This window comes from Symphalangus syndactylus, chromosome 9, assembly GCF_028878055.3.
Source record: "Symphalangus syndactylus isolate Jambi chromosome 9, NHGRI_mSymSyn1-v2.1_pri, whole genome shotgun sequence".
NCBI lineage: Eukaryota > Metazoa > Chordata > Mammalia > Primates > Hylobatidae > Symphalangus > Symphalangus syndactylus.
Window position 1 is genome coordinate 41,888,167 of NC_072431.2, and position 24,666 is coordinate 41,912,832.

General features: G+C 35.5%; 1 protein-coding gene across 24 annotated transcripts in view; it reads left to right on the forward strand.

Moving 5' to 3' along the window:
- BAZ2B (bromodomain adjacent to zinc finger domain 2B) overlaps positions 1–24,666 on the forward strand; it is a 419,408-nt gene that overhangs the window by 200,165 nt on the left and 194,577 nt on the right. The window lies entirely within an intron of this gene.

A 24,666-nucleotide genomic window follows, 5' to 3' on the forward strand; every position in this document is an offset into this window, starting at 1 on the left:
TCAAAATATCTCAATAATTTTAATTATGAAATTAACTTATTCTTAAATTAGCAAAGAGATCCTTATGATATAAAAACAATGTTAAGTATTCAGAATATAAGAAGGGAATAATGAGCTTCTTAGTTTTAATCCTAAATCTGGCCATCACTCCATCTGTGGTCTTGGGACAATCATTTAAACTGCTTACCTCAGTTTTCTTGTCTACTGTCTGTGTAAGTGCTTAAGTAAAATGTGTATGTTTGTTTATTTCTTTATAGTGTTACAAACTACAAAGGAAATGAATTTCACAAGTATTTTATAAAATGGAGAACTGACTGTGCATATAGGAAAACATTAGCAGTAACAGTAGACAGAGAAATAATTTTTTAAAATTTGTGGCTTTAAAAGAAACACCATTACATTGGCTTTTTAATTTGGAACAGAACTCTTAGTTTTGCTCAATCTTTAATATAATATTACCAAAGGAATATACATGAGGAATATACATGTTGTTGGATACATGACTAAAATAGGAAGTAGAAAGCTTAAAGGTAATTTAGTAAAGAGTGACAAATATACTTAAAATTATTTAACTTTTTCTCAAAAGTCTTATTTCTGGAAGTAGAATTGTTCTGATTAGAGGGAAGAATGTATGTATGTATATATTATGGACATAAAAGTGTAGGTGATCTACATAGTAAGATGTTTAATTTTTAAACTGTAGTATTAAGTATGTTGATTATATAAAAAGAAAACATAAGATTATGAAAAATCAAAAGTAGTTACTTAAGAATGTTATAGAACCTAACATCTAGGAAAGTTAAAAAATGGGATAATGTAAATAGAATCCTACTTTTGTTGAAAGAATTAAGGCAGTTTCTTTCACATAATGCTTATCAGGGTTATTTTAGGTAACTCAGTAATTTTTGATATAAATTACTGGCATATTCTGAGGAGATTCTAAAGGTTAAGTTTGTGAGTATTCTAGCTTTGTCAAGTTATCAAAGTAAAAGTTATAATAGTGCCTCTATTTTAATTTATAATGATAAGTAATTTATGTCATTTATTGAATACTTACTATATGCAAACCTCTGGGCTAATTCTATTGTCATTTAATATTCATGATAATCACATGAGGTGGAGGTACCATTATTACTCCCATTTTTATCAGTGAGGAAGTAATTGTAGAGAATTTAAATAATTTGATTAAGGTCCTTAGCCAGTAAATACCAGAGCCAGACTGAAAACACTAACACAATTCAGAATCCAGAACAGTCTCCAGTGTCATACCCTTAACCATTGTGTTTATATTTTGGAGATAGTAAAGGTGCTTACACCTTGATTTGGATGTTTTTTTTTTTTATTAATTTATCAAATATTATGGAATGCCTAAGTATCAGGCACTTTAAGGAATTACAGGCAATAGCATTATAAAGCAATACAAAATCCCTTGTCTCAAGGAGCCTGCAGTCTATTGGAAGAGGCAGAAAATTAATAAGCTGTTAACAGTACAATGTGATAACTGATAAAATATAGGTCAGTACAGGATGCTAAAGGTGACGCAAAGGAGAGATATCCAATGTATTGTTTTATTTCCATATTTAATTTGCATATTTGTGTGGTGTTCTAGGTACATGGGAAATATCAGTAAATGAAACTTTCAAAGGTCTCTGCTTTTGTGGCACATATAGTAGGAGTGGAGATTAATAATAATAAATAAGTAAACTGCATAGCATTTTAGAAGATGACAAATGTTATGAAGTTAAGAAAAAGGAGCAGGATGTGAAGGTTAGATGGTGATGGGATTCAGGGGCTGAGGAAGGATTCACAAAGATGATGATGTTGAGGAAAGATTAAGGAAGTTAGCTATGTGGATACCTTTGGAAAGTCTTCCAGGCAGAGGGCATGAGGCAGGAGCATGACTGGTTGCTCAGGGAAATGAATGGTTGTCATTGTTGAGTATGGGTATGGAGAGAGAGAGTAAGAGGAGGTATTGTCAAAGGAAGTGAGTGGGTTATTCATGTAGGGCCTCAGTGGGGACTTTGAGGAGCCACTCCAGGGCTTTCAGTATTTTAAAAAAGGATCACTCCAGCTGCTGTGTTTAGAATAGACTATATGTAAGGAGTCATGGACCACCAGTTAGAAGGTTCTTAGAGTAATCTAAATGAGAGAAGGTAGTGGCCTAGTAGCAGTTAAATTCTGGATGTTTTTGAGGTACAACCAAAAAAGATTTCTGGATGGGCTGTATGTGAGATACAAGGAAAGAGGAGAAAAGATGATTTTAAGGGTTTTGACAGCTGGAAGGATGGTGTTGCCATCAGCTGTGACATAGGGAAGAATTTCAGGTAGAGAAGGTTTGGGATGAGGATGAAGAATCAGGACTTTGGCTTTGGATGTGGTAGACCAAAATGTTTATTAGATATGCAAGTGGAGATGTGAGAAGGCTTTACAGAGCGGGTACAACCCAAATTGAGACTGAAGAATAAATTGGACTTACCTAGTCTAACAGATAGTTTATAGTGAAATTTGAGAGCATTTGCTATATACTTGAATGAATCTTGGCATTATCTACTTTACATATTTACTAATGAAAGTAACATCTAAATATCTAATAAGTAAAAACATTTAAAAAGTAATAAAAATATTTCAAAGAACAAAATTATTCTGGGTAGTCAAGTTTTAAGAGTATTTTACTGACTGCTGTTTTCATGAATTGTACTATCTGCTTTTACAAATGTTGATTCTCACCTTAGTACTGTAAGGTAAATAGTATTTCTGCTTTACATTTGGAGAAACTGAGTATGAGGGAGATTAATATTCCCTAAGGTCATTGATAGATTAGGTGATAGGCCTGGATTCAAATCCAGGTCTTTAGATTCCATTGACCATACTCCTTATTTTAAAAATGTATGATGTTAAAATTAAAAATTTTTTAGACTTTTGTTTGAGGTCACAAGGAGTTGTCTTTTTTAAATGTTAGTTATCATTCTGTAGTGTAACACAGTGATACCCTTGGGACATAAGGTTTTTAGATTCTTGATCAAGGAGTCAAACCATTTGTTGTTGTTCTTTGAATAACTACAGAGCTTTCAGTATAGTTACCTATTATAGACACCCTCTACTCCTGGTTCCCATCCCTGTGTATAGTGCTTAATAAGTGCTTAGAAAATTACAGCTGCTATTATCATCATCTTTTTGTTTGTACTATACTGTGACCTTGGGAATGAACCCAAGCTTGTTGGAATCATGTTTAAATTATAAAAGACAAGATTAAGGGCACAAAGACATTCTAAATAATGAAGAATGAGTTTTAATCCACACATTTTATCAGCTTGGAGACCATCTTTCTTTCTTTTCCTTTTTTGGCTGTTTTTTAGGCAAGTGAATTTGCTAAATAGCTATGTTTCTTACTGGAAAACCGGTAATCTCTAAGATGCCACTGGGTATTTTCATTGTAAAAGTGAACGTAAGTTGTTCAACTTCAGTAGGGAATAAAAATGTAGTTGTTCTTTGAAACATACTTACTTTTGAGGTGACAATGCCATATTTTAAAAAATTAAACCTTTTGCCTTCCGGATCGAAATAGAAGTTATTTCATGTGAGTTAATACTGTTTACATTTATGATGTTTTTAAAGATACTTAAGAGCAAGTCATTCAGACAAACTGCAAGAAAGAAATATTTTTACAAAGCCATGTCAAACATATAGAAATACCAGTTTTTTAAAAAACCTGTTGTAGATTAAAATAGGATATGAGTCTCAATGATCATTTTAAGTATATACTAAGGGAATAGGTAGAAACTTTACATTGTCTATATATTTCTGTTGTATAAATATATGACTTTACACTAAGTCTGCTGTTTTGATACATTTCTCAAAATTTTATGCTATTTTTTCAAAGGAACAAAAAAGATGTATTCATTCTTCCTATACCTTTCTCTAAAGTTTTTCTTTTATTTTATTATCATAACTTAGAGACTTCTTTAAGTATAACTTATTTTATGGTCACTGTAATCATTAAACAGATTATTTAAGTAAACAAAAATATTGTTTGACCCCTACAACATTCTTTATTTTAACTAAGTTATCTATGTAATTTCATATTTTAATTAATTCCGCTTATGATTAGAATTATATTTCCTGAGCATTTCTCGTTAGTCATAAAAATAGTAGTGTTATGTTAAATATTTTTGTGTATCACTTAGTTTTAAAATTTATTTTATTTGGACAATGTCTTTGATTCAGTTGGGGAAAAAGAAATGACTGGTTGATCAGAAAAAAATTTCTGTTCAAAGTATTTTATTATTGCCTATTTTTAAATAATTATACTGAACTAAATCTGTTATATCCTTTATAAATTGCAATGACCAGAGAGGCTGGGCTCCACACCTCACACCTGTAGTCCCAGCACTTTGGGAGGCCAAAGCAGGTGGATCACCTAAGTTCAGGAGTTCGACACCAGCCTTGCCAATGTGGTGAAACCCCATCTCTACTAAAAATACAAAAAATTAGCTGGGCGTGGTGTCGGGTGCCTGTAATCCCAGCTACTTGGGAGGCTGTGTCAGGAGAATCACTTGAACCCAGGAGGCAGAGGTTGCAGTGAGCTGAGATCGCACCATTGCACTCCAGCCTGGGTGACAAGAGCAAAACTCCATCTCAAAAAAGAAAGAAAGAAGTGTCCAGAGAATTAGTATTCTGATTAATTTTTTCTGGAATAGTTTGTCTTAACATTATTAAAATTTAATGTATTTGTGCAAATATAAAATTGAATATTTTTTGATGATTTGAAGACATAGAGGGCTACTGGGTCCTGATTTGACAATCTGCGCTATTACTAATCTAGTTTGGTAAATAAAGTACAAACAAATATTAAATGAGTCTTGATTTGATAATTTGAGCAACTAACCTAGTTTTACAAGCAAAGTGTAATCAAATATTAAATGCGTTACAGTAATTAAAAAACACCAGAGATGTCAAAAGGAGCATAAGATTAATTGCTTAATGAGTGATATGTAAGTAAAATATTATGAGTTGACAGTAAGAGAGGGGTCGTTGGAATGACCAGGAAAGCCTCCTTTAAGGAAAAGGAACTAGAACAGTATCTTCAAGCACTGAAGAAGGACTTCAAACATTAATTTTTACAAATAGCTTTTTTGAGATATAATTCACATACCATACAGTTCTCCCATTTAAAGTATATAGTTTAATGGATTTTGGTATATTACATTTTTTTTTACATTGCAGTAAAATATCTATTGGTATATTACTTTTTTTTTACATTGCAGTAAAATATCTATAACATAAAATTTGTCATTTTAACCATTTTTATCTACACAATTCATTGGTCTTAATTACATTCACAGTGCTGTACAATCATCATTACTGTCTATTTCCAAAATTTTTTCATCATGCCAAATAGAAACTCTGTAACCATTAAGTAATAATAACTCCTGGTCAGCTGCAGTGGCTCATGCCTGAATCCCAGCACTTTGGGAGGCTGAGACGGGAGGATCACTTGAAACCAGGAGTTCAAGGCCAGCCTGGGCAATGTAGTGAGACCTTTGCTCTACAAAAATAAAATAAAATAGCTGGGCATGGTGTCACATGCCTGTAGTCCCAGCTACTCAAGCCTCGAGCACAGGAGGTTGAGGCTGCAGTAAACTGTGATTGCACCGCTGCACTCCAGCCTGAGTGACAGAGTGAGACCCTGTCTCAAAAAAAATTTTAAAGTAAAAAAAAGCAGTAACTCCCCATTTCCCTCACCATCCCCCATCTCCTAGTAACCTCTAATCTACTTTCCATCTCTGCAAATTTTCCCCTTCTACATATTTTTCATAAGTGGAATCATACAATATTTGTCCTTTTTTGGGTTGGGCTTATCTCACTTTGGAGTTTTCAGGGTTCATCTATGTTATAGCATGTAGCACAACTTCATTTCCTTTTATAGTTCAATTTTATAGATATATGTATATATGTACATATATACATACACATGTACATGTATACATAAACACTTGTATGTATATATGTACATATATACACAATTGTTCATATATACATGTACATATGTACATATATTTGTGTATACACACCCATATATTTGTACATATATACAAATGTACATATACATATGTTTGTACATATATGCAAATACATATAAAATTATATAAATATGTATATATGTATATCACATTTGTTTATTCATTCATCTTTTGAGGGATATAGGTGTACAAGTATGTTTTCAAGTCTCTATTTTCAATTCATGTAGTAATTTTACATTAACTTTTTGGAGGAACCACGAAACTGTTTCCAGATAGCTGAATCAAGCATTGATTTTATTCTGTTACACTGTATAGTGAATGGAAAAGATTAGGCTGAATGAATACGGGCTTCAGCACATATGGGGTATTTTTCTTAAAAGAGAGAAAAAAAACATGTATGTTATGTGTGAAAACATATGTATGTGTAAATAGCCACCTCTTACAGTGAATTTTTAAAAAATAAGCCTTCTGGTTGTATGTAACCCCAGTTTTGTAATATTTTCTAGAACGTGGTCGTTGAGTTTGAATTTCTTAGTCCCTAGGAACAATGTTATAAAAGGATGTTTCCACAAGTAATTAGAATTAAAAGTGTATTTCTGCCTATTTTTAAGATATCTATTAGTTACCTTTTTTGCATTATAATATAAAATCACTGAATTATATCTGACTGGAAAGTGTTTCCAATATATTCTTTTTAGTCAATTTATTTTCCTTGATATATATTAATATTTTATTTGTTATAAGAGAGAGAGGACTATAGTGATTTCATTCAGCATTTTTGAGATCACTCTTACAAGTATAAATTCTGGAATTCAATATGGATTAGGAGAACACTGTTTACCCATCTTTTCATAGATCAGTGAGGGACCACTAAGCCAAAAGGCAGGGATTATTTCACTGGCTTGATAAGGTTACAAGAGTGAGGAAATGGGGAGCAATATTAAAATAGGGAAACTTTGACCTAATTACAAGTTTCCCTGAGAGGGATATATAATATCACAAACCCACAAACAGTAATGAATTACCACTTGTGGATTCAATAAGGAAATAAATGGTAATAACATATATAATGGGTCATCCTGATGAGAATATTATTTAGGACATCAGAGAGTAATTTCTGGAAATAAAAGGAAAACTAATTGGAAGTTTTCTTTAAATTTCTCATCGGGGGTGTACATGAGAGTATGTAATGCATAGGGAGATAGAAATAGCCAGCAATTTTGAAGAAATTGGCATGGATAGCTCATGGAATTTTTTTTTTCTTTTGGCAAACGTCTGAGGCAATTTGCCTTAATATGAATTTGAATCTTAAGTAGGAACTGGGAATGAGATTATAGGGTGTTTAAATCATTAACAAAAGTTAGACTTGGAGAAATCTTTTGGGAAATAAGTTTCCACTTGGTTAAAAGCAAAATTTCAATAATCTATAGAGCATATAATTGTAACAAACTGAATAACTTACAGAATACAAATTCAATAATTAGATAAGTAGTTTAAATGTTTTTAGTTTGACATTGCTGATCTGGCAAGAAAGTAAGGAGTCACTGTGACTGAAAATTAAGTGAAATAGAAAATTTAAAGAGGATAAGAAAATGTCAAAGCCAACTTTCATTTCAAGGAACCTGCTGAACTTGTGATGGAAGTTCTATTTATGATGCTGTATAATAGCCCATATTTGAAATCAGATAGATAGGCCAGGCGTTGTGGCTCACACCTGTGATCACAACACTTTGGGAGGCCAAGGCGGGTAGATTGCTTGAGGCCAAGAGTTCGAGACAGGCCTGGCCAACATGACGAAACCCCATCTCTGCTAAAAATACAAAAATTACCTGGGCGTGGTGGCGCATGTCTGTAATCCCAGCTAATTGGGAAACTGAGGCACAAGAATCACTTGAACCGGGAGGTGGAGGTTGTGGCAAGCTGAGATCATGCCACTTGCACTCCCGCCTGGGCGACAGAGGGAGACTCTGTCTAAATAAATAAATAAGTAAATTATATAGTGCTGTTATTTTTATTTCAAAACGTCTCTACTTCCATTTTGAAACAACATGGTCTCTTTTGAACCTCCTTTTTTAAAACGTTTAAGTTCCTTCTTTTTAAAAGTAATCATACCTTTAGTATAACCCTTACCCACTTTGTCCCTTCTCATTTTCTTATTTTAAAGTTTTTTTGTTATTCAATTTAGATTACTTCTCATGGTAGGAAGATTGTGATGAATCCTAGATCTAATTTGATTCCTAATATCTTAGTGCATTGATTGAAAAATACATCTAATTTTCCGAAGTCATATTAATCCCTTATAAACAAGCAGACACACATTCAAAAACCCTTAATGCCTTAGAACTTTCTGGACCTCTAGTATATGTGAAATTCAAATGAAATTTTTTTAGGGAGACCACTGCTTTTCTCTTCAAAGAAACACCTTTCCAACTCTTAGTTTACACCCAAAACTTGGAATTAATATTCTTTCTAGATATAATTGTTCAGATTTTTTTTTTAACCTCCTCACTCTCATAGTTGTTTGAAGCCTAACTTTCATTACTAAATCAGCTGTCGATCTGTTGCCTAATAAACTTTTTCTGGAGCCTATTTCTTCAAGTTTTGTACTTCTGTTTAATGTATCAGGCTCTATTTTACACAAGAAATCTCAAGTTTTTTGTTCTCAAAACCATTTAGCTCTTCTTTGCAGCCATCTAATCTCTCTTTGATGACCATCTAAGCATTTTTCAGAAGGCCTTGATTTGTAATTATACCAGACTTTATTTTGGGGCCCCATGAATCTAAAACTTTTATAATTATAGTTTAGATAACTTAGTAGAAGTACCATTACTTTCATGTTGACCTGTTCCACAAAGTATTACACCTGACACTGAACAAGAGATTTGTGTGTGAGTGATGGATTATTCATCAGTCCCACCAGTAGTGCCAGTTTTCGGACTCTGACCTCTTTGGATAGTTTATCTTGCTTGTTAGATACTCTCGCTTGATTTACTCTTCCTCTTTCTTATCCTCCTTTCACTCTAGGACACAAATTACTGAGGGTTGAAAAGAACTCAGTACTCTCTATTATTTGTTTGTGACCCCAAAAGGAAAGTTTTCAGGGTTAAAAATTGAGAGGAGAAAAGACATTATGGTAATGGTGTTTCCCTTGTTGGTCCTGTATTCTTACAGATAACACAGTTTCTGAAACGCAGGCTTTTTTTTCTAAGCTTTTCTAAGCTGTGCCTGAAGTATTCATAGTATTCTTCCTGAAAGTTTGGAGTTTTTCTGGACTGGGCCAATCTGGTTCTTTTTTTTTTTTTTTTTTTTTTTGAGACGGAGTCTCGCTCTGTCGCCCAGGCTGGAGGGCAGTGGCGCAATCTCGGCTCACTGCAAGCTCCGCCTCCCGGGTTCACGCCATTCTCCTGCCTCAGCCTCTCCGAGTAGCTGGGACTACAGGCGCCCGCCACCACGCCCGGCTAAATTTTTTTGTATTTTTAGTAGAGACGGGGTTTCACCGTGGTCTCGATCTCCTGACCTCGTGATCTGCCCGCCTTGGTCTCCCAAAGTGCTGGGATTACAAGCGTGAGCCACCGCGCCCGGCCTCGATCTGGTTCTTTGTGGAGTTACTGCCCAAGTACCAGGAAATATTCCTCCATCTAAGCAGCTAATAGAAGTCTACATCATCCCTTTCTGGAAGCTTTTCTTTTTTATTTCCTAATAAGTATCTGTATGTTCAAATCTGCTTGTTAATCATTCCTTAGACATGATGTTGAAGTGGAACTTTGTGGATATTCATTTATCCTAGTGTAATACAGCATATTACAGCTCAGATCTCCTGGATAGCTGGGTCAGTAGGTTCCATTGCTAGGTCCAGTTTCCCTCGTGTCATCCTGGCTCGCTCTGGATATAGGTGAGGTAGAGCCTCAAGAAGCAATAGACCATGGTAAGGATTACCTAGCAAGGGATTCATGGGTAGAGAGCCTTACCCAGGTAGTCACATGTCCTTGTAGAAATTTTTTTGGAGGGGTGGAGGTCCTGCTACCACCTTTCCATATGCTTACTCTAGTTATAGTAAAGTTGCCAGCCAGCCCTTACAAGAGTTTTTTTGGGAGGGGCAGAAGACTCTTGGAAAGGAGAGATCCATGTTTCAGATTCTCTGTCATTGTTGACAGAAGGATAGCTGGGAGTTCTCACAACTGTCCTTGTCACCTCTCATCCTGAGTGCTCATCTGGACACAGGGTAGATAGTTTATAATGTATTATATGCTTAGCTTGCCAATGTGTAACTATTCAGAGCCTCAGCAGTAAAGCCAATTATTTTTCAAGTCTTTCATTGTCAGTTTCAGGTTATAGAAGCTGCCTTATACACATACCTACTGTTACTTGTATGAATTGTTCTCTTTTTATTTTCCTACTTGGCTTTTGGGGCTTAAGACGATGATGAATTCTATATTCTTGCCACCTTCTTATGGGACCTTTTCATCCAAGCTATCTGTATATTTTTCCCATTCTTTATATTAGCAGTTATTTTCACATTCCCTTATATTAGCAGATATTTTCTTTCTTTTTAAATTTTTGTTTGTTTTAGTGAGTCTTATAGCATCTTTAATATTACGTACTGGGCCGACAAGACAGTGAATGTTAGTTATTATTTTCATTTGAACTTCAAAATTGATGTAATCTAGCAATAGTGAAGCTTATAAAAGCTCTATGGCAGTGATTCTTAACCTTGGAATCTTCTGGAGGGCTTTCCAACCTGTTAATGCTTACATCCCCACCCCCAGAGATTCTGATATAATTGATCTGGAGATGGGCCTTGTCATAGGTTTATATATATTTAAGATCCCGCATGTGTTTCTAATATGCAGCCAGGCTTGTGAATCATTACATTAAAGGAATTGTATGGTAAACTTGTTTATGAAGTAAAAAATTCATTTTACACTCAGAAAATACTTGAAAAACTATGAGATGACACTCTGCTGGAATTCTTTTCTATGAAATTACATGTACTTCTTTGCTTCACTGTTTTCTAAATTAAGATGTTTATTGGTCAAGTTTTCTCTAAGTATACGACCACCTCCATTTACAGTGGGCTTATTACTTTTATCTGAAGATATTGCATAAGTCATTTTCATAATGTTATTCTTTGTCCATCAAGATTAAAATCAGTTGAGCATGATTATATAATAAATATGTAGCTTTACAAATTAAGTTCTATCATCTAAGGCAGACTGTGAAAGATAATTGCTCTCTGCACCTTTGTTTAAAATATAGCTTATATATACAGATTGAACTAGAGAACCAAATAAATTCCTGTAGTACTTTGATAGCTAAAGGAATGTTCTGGACTTGTGTTTTTATGTATTTGTATATAGTATTTCATATTTATATGAAAATTATCTTACTGTTTAAGCTGAGTAGAACCCTATTTGCCTTTTATGAGATTCCAATATATGTCTTAAGAGAGAAGGATGTTCAATATGGGACTGATAAACCAAATGTGACTCAATTAATCCCAAGGTATTGATGTGTTTTTAGTAAAATAAAATTAGCTTACACAAATAAACTAGTGGTGCCTAACTCCCTGCCTTTAGTGAATTTGAGAAGTTTGATATAAATATGGAAAAGCGGAGTTTATTGGCACAAATAGATTTCTTGGATGGCAAGTTAAATTTTAAGGTTCAATCTGGACAGAGTGCTATGTGCCTATAGTCTCAACTACACAGGAAGCTGAGGCAGGAGGATCGCTTGAGGCCAGGAGTTAGAGGCTGAAGTGCACTAGGGTCTGCCTGTGAATAGCCACTGCACTCGGGCCTGGGCAACATGGTAAGACCCTCATCTCTTAAAAAAAAATGTTTAAGGTTTCAACACTGTATTAAAATTAAGAGGCCTAAGTGCCAACATGCATCTCTCATCAGAAGAATTTGTATAATATTCTTTGCAAGTCATGTTTATTTAATGTTAGGATAAATATACTAATCAATATTAATGCTTTTGCCTTACTAAGTTTACAGTATATTCAGAAAACATTAAAGCAAAATATAGACGTTTGGTATATTTTATTCAATTCACTACTTTGTGGAAACTTTTGAAGAGATTTTCTGATTTGCCAAAAGAAGCCAGATATCAGCCAGGCGCGGTGGCTCACACCTGTAATCCCAGCACTTTGGGAGGCCGAGGCAGGTGGATTACCTGAGGTCAGGAGTTTGAGACCAGCCTGGCCAAAGTGGTGAAACCCTGTCTCTACTAAAAATACAAAAAATTAGCCAGGCGTGGTGGCAGGCACCTGTAATTCCAGCTACTTGGGAGGCTGAGGCAGGAGAATTGCTTGAACCTGGGAGGGGGAGGTTGCAGTGAGCTGAGATCGCACCATTGCACTCCAGCCTGGGCAACAAGAGTGAAACTCCATCTCAAAAAAAAAAAAAAAAGAAGAAGAAGGCAGATAAAAAAATAAAAAATTGTTATATAGTACAATGTTATAAGTGACTTAATTAGGAAATACACAAGATTAACAAGAAAGGACCTAAGACTTCCTTGTGAGTCGGAACGGTTCCTTAGAAGAAGTTACACGTGAGCTGAGACCTAGAGTATATGTAGGAGTAAGGCAGAGAATCAGGGCAGGGCATTTGAGGGAGAACAAACGTCATGCACCAAAAACATAGTATGGATGCAGGAGGAGCAAGAAGTTTAGTCCCCTAATGTGTGAGTAGAGAGTAGAAAAGGAGACCAAAGAAACCAGAGGCCTATTAAATAGACCTTGTTATGCCTAGCAGAAGACCTGGGATTTTATCATACAAGTGATATAGAAACACTGAAAGATTTTAAGTAGGGGAGTGGTGGGATCAGATTTTTATATTAAAAAGAGTACTGCTTTAAAAAAAAAACAGGATTACTCTTGGTAGAAACAGTATTGAAGGAAAGAGAAGCAGAGAGACCTCTTGGAAGGCTACTGCATTATTTTCAATAAGAACTGATTTAGGATTGTACTAAGATGATGGTGGGATTAGAGAGAAGATATATATACTTTTAATATTGGATAAACTTGTTAGTCCCCAAACTGAATTAATATAGCTTTACCAAGTTTTTAAAAACTATATGTAATATGGAGGTGCAAGATTACTAAATGGACGAGCGCCTGAGAGAGTCTGGTAAGAGTATGTGACTTGATTTTCTGTCTCAGCATATCATTCAGTATAGCACATGAAAAGTCATATTAGAGACATTCTACATTTGGTCTTGGATATAGAGTCTAGAATCAAGAATATTGAATTTAAAATTTCCATAGAGAATTCATTAAGTCAAATGGCATTCTGTCATTGAGTACCACTGAGAGATCCAGATATTCTTCTGTTTTGGAGACAGTCTTGCTCTATTGCCTAGGTTGGAGTACAGTGTCACGATCACAGCTAACTGCAGCCTCAGTCTCCCAGGCTCAGGCAGTCCTCTTGTCTCAGCCTCCCGAGTATCTGGGACCACAAGCACGTGCCACCATGCTTGGCTAATTTTTTTTTTCCTTTTTGAAAGATGGAGTCTTGCCATGTTGCCCAGGCTGGTCTTGAATTCCTGAGCTCAAGGGATCCTCTCACCTTGGCCTCCTAAAGTGCTGGGACTGCAGGTGTAAATCACCTTGCAAGCCTTTTTTTTTAACAGCTTTATGGAGATATAATTCACATACCATACAATTTGTCCATTTAAAGTATACAATTCAGTTTTTAGTGTATTCGCAGAGTTGTGCAACCATCACCACAATCAATTAAAACATTTCATAATCCCCCAAAGAGACCCAATATCCATTAGCAGTCACTCTTCATTTTCCCCCAACCTACCCATAGTTCTATACTTTCTGTCTCTACAGAGTATCCTTTTCTGGATGTTTCATTTAAATGGAATCGTGTAACCCATGGCCATTTGTGACTGGCTTCTTTTACTTAGCTCAGTGTTTTCAAGGTTCTTCCATGTTGCGTCATGTATCACTTTATTCCTTTTAATTATTGAATAATATTTCATTGTATGGATATACCACATTTATTCATTCATCAGTTGATAGCCATTTGGGTTATTTGCTTTGAGGCTATTATGAACAATAGCTATGAACATTCAGGTACCAGTTTTTGTATAGACATATATTTTCATTTCTTTAGGGTATATGCCCAAGAATAGGAGTAGAATTCTACCTAAGAGTGGAATTGCTGGGTCATACAGTAACTCGTAATGTTTAGCCTTTTGAGGAACTCGGATATTCTTAACTTTTCAACATTTGAAGTAGAATATTTAGATGATCATTTAAAGTACAGACAGTTTTGTGGTTAAATTAGGTATATATGGTTTTATCATAAGACTACATTAATTTTAGTAATCAGAAAACTATGTTTATAAAGGCTACTTAAAAAAATTTGTAAAATCATGGTAATGCTCATTTTTAGAATAATTTTATTACTGAGTTTGTACTTTGTTTTACTTTGTAGAAATACTAAAAAAATTTTGGCTCATAGTTACATTCATGGTATCACTGTGTTTAACCATTGAATGTTTTCACACACAAACGCACACACACAGTATGTGTGTATGTGTACAACATATAAATTTGACACAGTATCTCACTCCGTCACCCAGGCTGGAGTGCAGTGGCATGATCACAGCCCACTGCAGCCTCAACCTCCCTGGGTTCAGGTGATCATCCCGTATCAGCCTCCTGAGTAGCTGGGACTATAGGTGCAAGCCACCATGCTCAGCTACTTTATATATATGTGTGTATGTATATATATTCCTAGTTTTTATATGGAAGAATGAAGACCCTCTGTGACAATGCTCAGAGAAAATAAATTCCTTCATAGTACAAGGCCCTAAGTATACATCCTAAACATGTCTTAATATCTTAAAATATATAAAACATGTCATATATTTTATGTCTTAAAAATAAAAACATGTCTTAAAAAGAAATATATATATATACATATATATATATATATATATATATTTTTTTTTTTTTTTTTTTTTTTTCAAACAGAGATGGGGTTTCACCATGTTGCCCAGGCTGATCTTGAACTCCTGGGCTCAAGCAGTCCGCCTGCCTCAGCCTCCCAAAGTGCTGGTATTATAGGCATTAGCTATCGTGCCCAGCCATTTTCTTTCTTTTCTTTTCTTTTTTCTTTTTGAGACAGAGTCTTGCTCTGTCACCCAGGCTGGAATGCAGTGGTGCAATCTCAGCTCATTGCAACCTCTGCCTCTTGGGTTCAAGCGATTCTCCTGACTCAGCCTCCCAAGTAGCTGGGATTACAGGCATGCACCACCACACCCAGCTAATTTTTGTACTTTTAGTAGAGACTGGGTGAAACCCAGTCTGCCAGGCTGGTCTCGAATTCCTGACTTCAGGTGATCCGCATGCCTCGTCCTCCCAAAGTGTTGGGATTATAGGTGTGAACCACTGCACCTGGCCTCCCAGCTGTTTTCATATTTTAATGCAGGTGATATTAAGACATGTTTAGGATGTATACTTAGGGCCTTGTACTATGAAGGAATTTATTTTCTCTGAGCATTGTCACAGAGGGTCTTCATTCTTCCATATAAAAACTAGGAATATTATAATAAAGAGAAGGCCAAGACAAAAGAACAAAGCAAGCGAAAAGAACAAAGCTGGAGGCATCACTTCAAAGAGAACATCATGGGAGGCTCCCCAACTTCAAACTATACTACAAGGCTACAGTAACCAAAACAGCATGGTGCAGGTACAAGAACAAACACAGAGATCAGTAGAACAGAATAAAGAACTCAGAAGTAAGATCACACACCTACAATCATCTGATTTTCAAGAAACCTGACAAAAACAAGCAATGGGAAAAGGACACCCTATTTACTAAACGGTGCTCAGAGAGCTGGCTAGCAATATGCAGAAAATTGAAACTGGATCCCCTCCTTACACCATACACAAAATTAACTCAAGATGGATTAAAGACTTAAATGTAAAACCCAAAACTATAAAAACCCTAGAAGAAAATCTAGGTAGTACCATTCAGGACATAGGCACAGGCAAAGATTTTATGATGAAAATGTCAAAAGCAATTGCAACAAAAGCAAATACTGATAAATGGGACCTAATTAAACCAAAGAGCTTCTGCACAGCAAAAGAAACTATCATCAGAGTGAACAGACAGCCTACAAAATGGGAGAAAACTTTGTAATCTATCCAATTGACAAGGGTCTAATATGCAGAGCCTACGAGGAATGTAAACAAATTTATAAGAAACAAACAACCCCATTAAAAAGTGGGCAAAGGACATGAACAGGCACTTCTCAAAAGAAGACATACATGTGGCCAACAAACATGAAAAAAAGCTCAACATCACTGATCATTAGAGAAATGCCAATCAAAACCACGAGATACCATCTCACACCAGTCAGAATGGCTATTATTAAAAAGTCAAAAACAACAGATGCTGGTGAGTTTGCAGGGGAAAAGGAATGCTTTTACACTGTTAATGGGAGTATAAATTAGTTCAACCATGTGGAAGACAGTATGGTGATTCCTCAAAGATCTAGAAGCTGAAATACCATTTGACCCAGCAATCCCATAACTGGATGTATACCCAAAGGAATATAAATCATTCTAGTATAAAGATACATACACGTGTATGTTCATTGCAGCACTATTCAGAATACCAGAGATATGGACTCAACTTTAATGCCCATCAATGATAGACTGGATAAAGAAAATGTGGTACATACACCATGGAATACTATGCAGCCATAAAAGGAATGAGATCATGTCCTTTGCAGGGACATGGATGGAGTTCGAAGCCATTATCCCGAGCATTCTAACACAAGAACAAAAAATCAAACACAGCATGTTCTCACATATAAGTGGAACTGAATAATGAGAACATGTGGACACAAGGAGGAGATATACACACACTGGTGCATGTTGGAGTGGCGGGGACGGGGGTGAGAGAGAGCATCAGGAAGAACAGCTAATGGATGTTGGGCTTAATACCTAGGTGATGGGTTGATCTGTGCAGCACACCACCATGGCACATGTTTACCTATGTAACAAACCTGCACATCCTGTACATGTACCCCTGAACTTAAAAGTAGAAGAAAAAAATAATAATAAAGAGAGGGTGTAGCATGCCTCCTGTTAGGTATTTTGTTGTGTATTTGGCCAGGAGAATACAGAAAGAAAATATTTTCTCCAACTTAAGATACATGGGTAGAAAAATAGCTCAATAAAAGTCAACATTATTTATGTTAATATTTGGGTATTGCCAATACAGTAAGTACAGTAAGACATGGACAAGTGTATGCAATTCAGAAAATAATAAAAATTATGAGGGAAATGGATGAGGCATAATTGAAACAGTAAGTTAATACATAATTTGACCAAATGGTATACTTAAGAGAATGGTAGGGGGAATTATAATAATAACTTTTTGTGTATATTTGGAGATTATTAATGTCAAAAGGAGAAAACTTGGTCCCTAGATTACTGAAAAATGCACGGTTATAGTCTGAACAAAATTAATTTTGTGTGTAATGAAGGTTATAAAATTACATATTAACTTCTCAGGGAAAAGCAGTTTTACTATTTTAGTTATCTAAGAACAAATAAAAATGTCACTGTTATCTAAAACAAAATTTCAAATTATACTGTTATCTAAAGCTAAGGTAAAGATGGCATTTTTGAAAGCGAGATTGACAGGGGATCGCCCAATATACTCTTGAACACCTCTTTAGGTTACCTGTGAACTAAATCGGCTTGGAATTGAAAATTATCTTGACATTTTCAACATGTTTGCTCACATTTAACTTATAAAATAAATAATGTTGACTTTTATTGAGCTTTCTTTTACCCTTGTATCATAAGTTTAAAGAAAATATTTCCTTCTTTGTATTCTCCTGGCCGAACACGTAAGAACAAAATACCTAGCAGGAAGTGTACTAGGCCCTCTCTTTATAACTCTTTGAAGTAAGCATAATTAGTTTCATTGTACTGATTCGGCAACCAAAGCTCAACAGACATACTGGTTGTGTGCTGAATAATACAGTGTATTCATAAAACAAATACAGAGCCGTAAAAAAGTCATGTAATTAGCAGCTTCCTGGGTAGAAGCTAAAGTGCTCCATAATTCAAAGATGGGAAGTTGGGACCCAAGATTAGTCAGATCCAGCCTTATGGATAAAGGAACACTAGGGCGTATATTTAAAGGAGTATATTGTTTGGATTATTGGAAGTGAAAACCAGAATATGTCTCAGTGGTGTAAGTAGCATGAGTGAACATGAGAAAAGACAAGCATGATATTTGTTAGGAAGTTTTCTACTAGGCTCTTTAGTTGGCAGGGAACAATAACAGAAGAGTATCTTCTCTCTCTCTCAAGGCCACTCAACTTCTCTGTACATTTACTCTTCCATTATTTTTTTCCAACCCACTTTTTTAAACTTGTATCCTTGCGCCCCCAGCCTTAAGGATCTCTTAATCTCAGCAATCACTTTTCCTGTTTCTATCAGTGAAAATGTTTATATCAGAAAGAATCTGATGAGAGTATAGAATCTTTTAGAGACCACTGACACGTAGATTTCTGGCCAACTATTGTCTGCTTGGGTTATATCTGTTTCAGACAGCTTTGACCACAGGAATGGGATCATGTGGCCCACTGTTAAGAGCCGAGGATTTCCTCAACATCCAGAAGTCCTATGTGCTGAATCAGGCGGTCTGTAAAGAGGAAGCCTGAGTCAAGCACAGGGAAAGCATAATGAGTCATGGACCTTCCTGCTTCCTGGATGGAGGTGGAGGGTGGAACTTTTATGAAAACTGTCATCATTTAAAAATTACATCAAGGCAAAAGGTCTTTTTTCTTCCTGGTAGTTCATGAGGGAAACTGCCTGTCTCCAAAATCTTTGTGTTTGCATCTCCTTTGTACCCTTCTCACTACTCTGAATTTAGTGAAGTGAGCACATACATTTCTGTGTATCAGAAAAATAAAAAAATTATAGTAATTGAGATTTAGGTTGAATTATGGAGATAACAGTATGAAATGAAAAGAAATTTAGAGAAAATTGAGTAGTGAGAATTATTAAATGATGAACTTTTATAAGGCAAGGACTATGATTTTATCTTTATTTTCTAACGACTAAACCAGCATAGAGATTTGTAGTTAATGCTCAAAAATAGTTGTTAAATAAATAATACACCAGCTATTTCAACACGAGGCAAAAAAGAATAAATCCTTAATGTGTAACAATTTTTTCTTGAATTTTTATCAGAATTCTCAAAATTCTCTTCTTTAACTATAGTAGCATTAATTTTTTTTTTTTTTTTTTTTTTTTTGAGATGGAGTTTTGCTCTTGTTGCCCAGGCTGGAGTGCAATGGCGCGATCTTGGCTCACCGCAACATCTGCCTCCCGGGTTTAAGCGATTCTCCTGCCTCAGCCTTCCTGAGTAGTTGGGATTACAGTCATGTGTCACCATGCCTGGCTAATTTTGTATTTTTGGTAGAGATGGGGTTTCTCCATGTTGGTCAGGCTGGTCTGGAACTCCCAACCTCAGGTGGTCCGCCCACCTCGGCCTCCAAAGTGCTGGGATTAAGGCATGAGCCACCGTGGCTGGGTTTTTTTTTTTTTTTCCCACAGAGTCTCACTCTTGCTCAGGCTGGAGTGCAGTGGTGCGATCGGCCCACTGCAACCTCCGCCTCCCACGTTCAAGCCATTCTAATAGCATTAATTTTTTTTTATTAATTTTTTACTTTTTTTAGATGGAGTCTTGCTCTATCACCAGGCTGGAGAGTGCAGTGGTGCAATCTTGGCTCACTGCAACCTCCACCTTCCAGGTTCAAGGGATTCCTCTGACTCAGCCTCCTGAGTAGCTGGGACTACAGGCACATGCCATCATGCCTGGCTAGTTTTTTGTATTTTTTAGTAGAGACGGGGTTTCACCATGTTGGCCAGGCTGGTCTTGATCTCCTGACCTCGTGATCTGCCCACCTTGGCCTCCCAAAGTGCTGGGATTACAGGCGTGAGCCACCGCGCCCAGCCTAATTTTTTAAAAAGTATTTCTTCTGGCTGGGTGCGGTGGCTCATGCTGGTAATCCCAGCCCTTTGGGAGGCCGAGGCGGGCGGATCATGAGGTCAGGCGATCGAGACCATCCTGGCTCACGTGAAACCCCATCTCTACTAAAAATACAAAAAAATTAGCCGGGCGTGATGGTGCATGCCTGTAGTCCCAGGTCCTTGGGAGGCTGAGGCAGGAGAATGGTGAGAACCCGGGAGGCGGAGCTTCCAGTGAGCTGAGTGATCCACTGCACTCCAGCCTGGGCAACAGAGCGAGACTCTGTCTCAAAAAAAAAAAAAAGTATTTCTTCTTCGATTAAAATGTATATATAGTTTTGGATACTCATATCTGTTTCTCCTATTTTACTCCAATACTACCACGTGGTCTTTGTAGATACTAAAATTTATAAGTAAAGATGAATCATAAATTTGATAATTAGAAAATAATTAAAATTATATAATGTCCTATATATTATAAAAACTATTCTAAATCTATAACTAATACTGGATTCTAAGATGGCAATCTATTTTCAGAAGCATTTTCTTTTTTCATATTAAATGTTTTTATATTTTTTGGAGTATGAGAAAATGCATAACTTTTAATATAGATATCCCTAATTATTAACAAAATTAAGAATAAATATAATATCTTCCAACTGCATATCTTACTTATTTTCTTAATTTGTTTGCTCATCTACACATATGGCCCCTGAAAAGGCCACCCCATTCCTAAGTTCATGTAATACCATCTTCTAATACCTAGTACCCAGGTACCATCACTTAGCTCAACTTCTTACTAGTAAGAATCTGTTTAACTCAGCGTTGATTAGGTCCACTATTGCTCCAACCTACTAGAGTACAAACCCTTGAGGTAGAGTATTTGACCTAATTGACTTATTCATTATATCCCACGCACCTAGCATGCTTCATGGTGTGGCAAATGCTTTCTGAAAGGTTGAACATCAGATGTTTTCATAAATGGTTAAAGTTTGTATAATTATCACTTAGAGCATCTGGGTGAAATAACTTTGATGTATCTTTAATTAGTTGAGTATATAGAATAAAAGACTAGTATTTAGGTGGCATTCCAGGTGCCCAGCCAAATTAAATACTCCATATTTCTTCGTCATAGACTGGAAGGTTAACAGTATATTGCCACTGAGCCCTAGAGGAATTCTTAGAATTTTGTACAGCTGCTCTCATCAATGAATTGTGTACAGAAAGCCTGAATTCTGCTAGTGTAGTAGTAGTAGTATGTGCATGTATATGTGAGTGTGTATGTTTATATAAATTTATTTATATGTATAAATGGTAGTTTATATATGTATATAGTAGTAATCATTCTAATATAGCAGCTAGTATGATTAGGGATTGTGAAATCCTTCTGTGCTTCCCTATAGAAACCATACGTTACTGGGAAACCAAATAGATATGTGTTTTTCAAATATCTCTGAGAGTGACCCAGAATATTTCATTTTTTTATGATTCTACTATGTGGATTTCATGAGCTTGAATGGGTTATGACCCAAAGTTTTAAAAATATTGCTGTAACTGGGACTAAAGAGTTCAGTCAATAGAAATGACTTAAAATTTTAGAGTTGGTAGCCAGCATTACCTGTATATTATTTATGTTTGCTTTGCCTACCTAGTAATAGGCCCTTCTGGAATTCTAATGTAAGTGCTAGTATAAAAGGGCAGTGGAATACCTCGGCTTTAGTGTATAAAACGGCAGTGGAATACCTAGGCTTTAGTTTCTTATCAACTCTTGAAGACCCTCCCTGTACAGAGAGCGTCATCAGCATCAGTGGAAGGGCAAAAGGAAACCCATGCATACATAACCGTTTCTGCTTTTTTTTTCTGTTCGATTCTTTTTAACTAATACATTGAGCACTTATAGCAGGTATATGTTCATGGCCTCTTCTGCCAATAAAAACTGGACCTACAATATTGCAAATAGAACAAAATTCTTCCAATTTGTGCTAGGGATATTTCGGTGGAAACATTTGAGAAGTAATGAAAGACGTAATGAGAGTTACTTCAGGTTATCTTCTGAGTGAATAGTTTAAGCTTTTAAGTGAATACTTTATAAATAAGCTAAACTCCACCTCAAGTAATCTCCCACTGATTTTAATGAAATTCCAACATTTTGGTAATGGTAAGTATACCCTGTGAAGAAAACATGGTAACATGATATTAGTTTAAGTTTCTTCATGGAGCTAACTGCTGATTTGTATCTAATACTGCACATCCATCTTTCTCAAGAAAACTTTAATGAGGTAGTATCTGCCCTAAAGCTGCCAACTCATGTTTTAACAGTTTTAATAGCCCAGTTGCTCAATATGAAACAGGCTTCCTCACTAAGTGAGAGGATTTCAGTGTCTGAGGGAAGAATATTATCATTTAGATAGACACTGTGCCATAAAACTTTCTATAATGATGTGATAGCTGTTGAGCACTTAAAATATGGCTAGTGTGACTTTTAAATTTTATTTAATTTTAATTAATTTAAATGTAATTTTCTGCATGTGGTTAATGGCTGTCCTGTTGGACAGTGCACTTTCAGATATTACTTTTGATACATTGATTTTGGGTTCATCAGAATTGCTTGCTGTATAGTTGAATGCTGTCCTTAAAAATTGGAATGAAGTGTAATGAGTGGACCTGATTTTGTGTCTAGTTGAAGGTATAACCACACAAAAGAACTGTTTAAAGTGACTTTTAGATATTTTAGTTTTACTAGTTGACTGTATTTTGAGGATCAAAAGAACTGTGTTTTCAGTGATTGTATTATTATGTTAGTGTTGGTGCTGAAAGTGTCAAGAACAGAGGTTGTTGGCACATTAACTGAGATTTTTGACATGTTAAAAGCAAGGACTACAAATGTAAAAACAGATAACAAATATCCTATAGTTCTGAGTTTGAACTGAACGTGTTGATATGACCTCTGTCATTGAAGTATGAAATATAATTATTTTTAACAAATTATTTTCTTTGAATTTTAAAATCTGTGATAATTTTGAAACAGATTTGATAAAATACCAGCTCCCAATATCAGGATTTTATAACTTAATGGTTACAGTGTTGCTGTTTTTCTTGTCATATTTTTGTTTTAAAATATGATGTATTAATTTAAGGCACATAAATAATGAAGACATATTTTCATTTATTCAACAAACATTCAGTAAGCAACTGTTTTAAGCAAAGTATTCCTCTAAGGCTCTGGGAAATGTAAGATACTAAAAACGTGATTTCTACTCTCATAAACTTACTAATTCTTAGGCAAATGTATGCAAGTTCATAGTTGTAATACAGGATAAAATATGGTAAGTGCAGTGAAAGAGACAGTGATAAAATACATTGAAACTATTATGGATTTAGAACTTTGACTTCTCCAAATTGTCAGCAGTCAGCAGTGCTAACTAAGGGTTTGGGATCAGCTTAGGTAATTTATGGGTATCCTTGTCAGGGGTGTCATTCATGGTGTCACTTTGACCTGGGATTTAAAGAGTAGGGAGGATTTGATACGCAATTATGGGGCAAGGGATGAAGAACATGTTAAGGAGAGGGTTACAGTTGGAATTAAGGATGTGCGAAAGTATGGTACAAGAACCAGGTGATGGTGACTAATTAAGTTTGATTGGAAATAGAGAGAAAGTAAGTTTTGAGAAATAAGTAAGCCTATAAGGTCAAGCCTAAGGAGTTTGGGTTTAATTTTGTTGTTAATATGAATGGGAGAATAGATATGTGCTACCACATGACTTTTGTCAATGAATTGGTTCATGGGGAAAGAGAAATGAATTAGATGACAGTTCAGGTAAGAGAAATAAAAAGAAGAATTGGGATAGTAATAATGACTATCTTCAGCAACAGTTGGCTATAATAGTTAATTATTAATAGGAGAATTTTGACTTCTATTATAGCCTATGGGAAGTTTTAAAGTAATATGATTGCTAAAAATTTGAATATCAGTTTAGAGCTTTAAAATGCTATAACCTTTAACAGAAGACTTTTAATACTCATCAATTAGAGAGTTAATTTTCTCCCAAACACTACTATTATTATATACCTCCTTTCTAGCAGATAGGCACATGTTAAACTAGCAATCATTAGTTTAGAAACCATTAAACATCAGAAGTACACATTACTTAAATTGGGAATGTTTGAAATTACCTTTTAAATCTATAAGCAATTTGGTTGTTGCATATTTTCTAAGCCTTGTTATTGATATCAATAGCCAACTAAAGGAGGGAGGACATACATTAGTGAGTGTTGATAGGACTAGAATAAATTTTTGTGAGCCTGCTTTAAAAATTTTGTTTTAAGGTTAATATGACCCTCAGACATATTAAACAGGTAAAATTTATATAAACTTAATAGTAGCCGTAAAATAGACTCCTACAAACTTCTGGGTTTTTGCAGATCTTTATAACAGGTTCTGAAAAAGCTATTTTTGGGGGAAGTTTTCACGCATTCTAGACAAGACCAGTAATGTCAGAAAGTATGTTATAGGTGCATTTTGTTGTCAGTCTTGCCTACATTAATGGAGACCTCTGAGAAAAACGGAAGCTGACCAGGGATGCATGCTGGAGCTCCAGAGGTTTGCAGTGTGCTAACCAAAGCACAGTA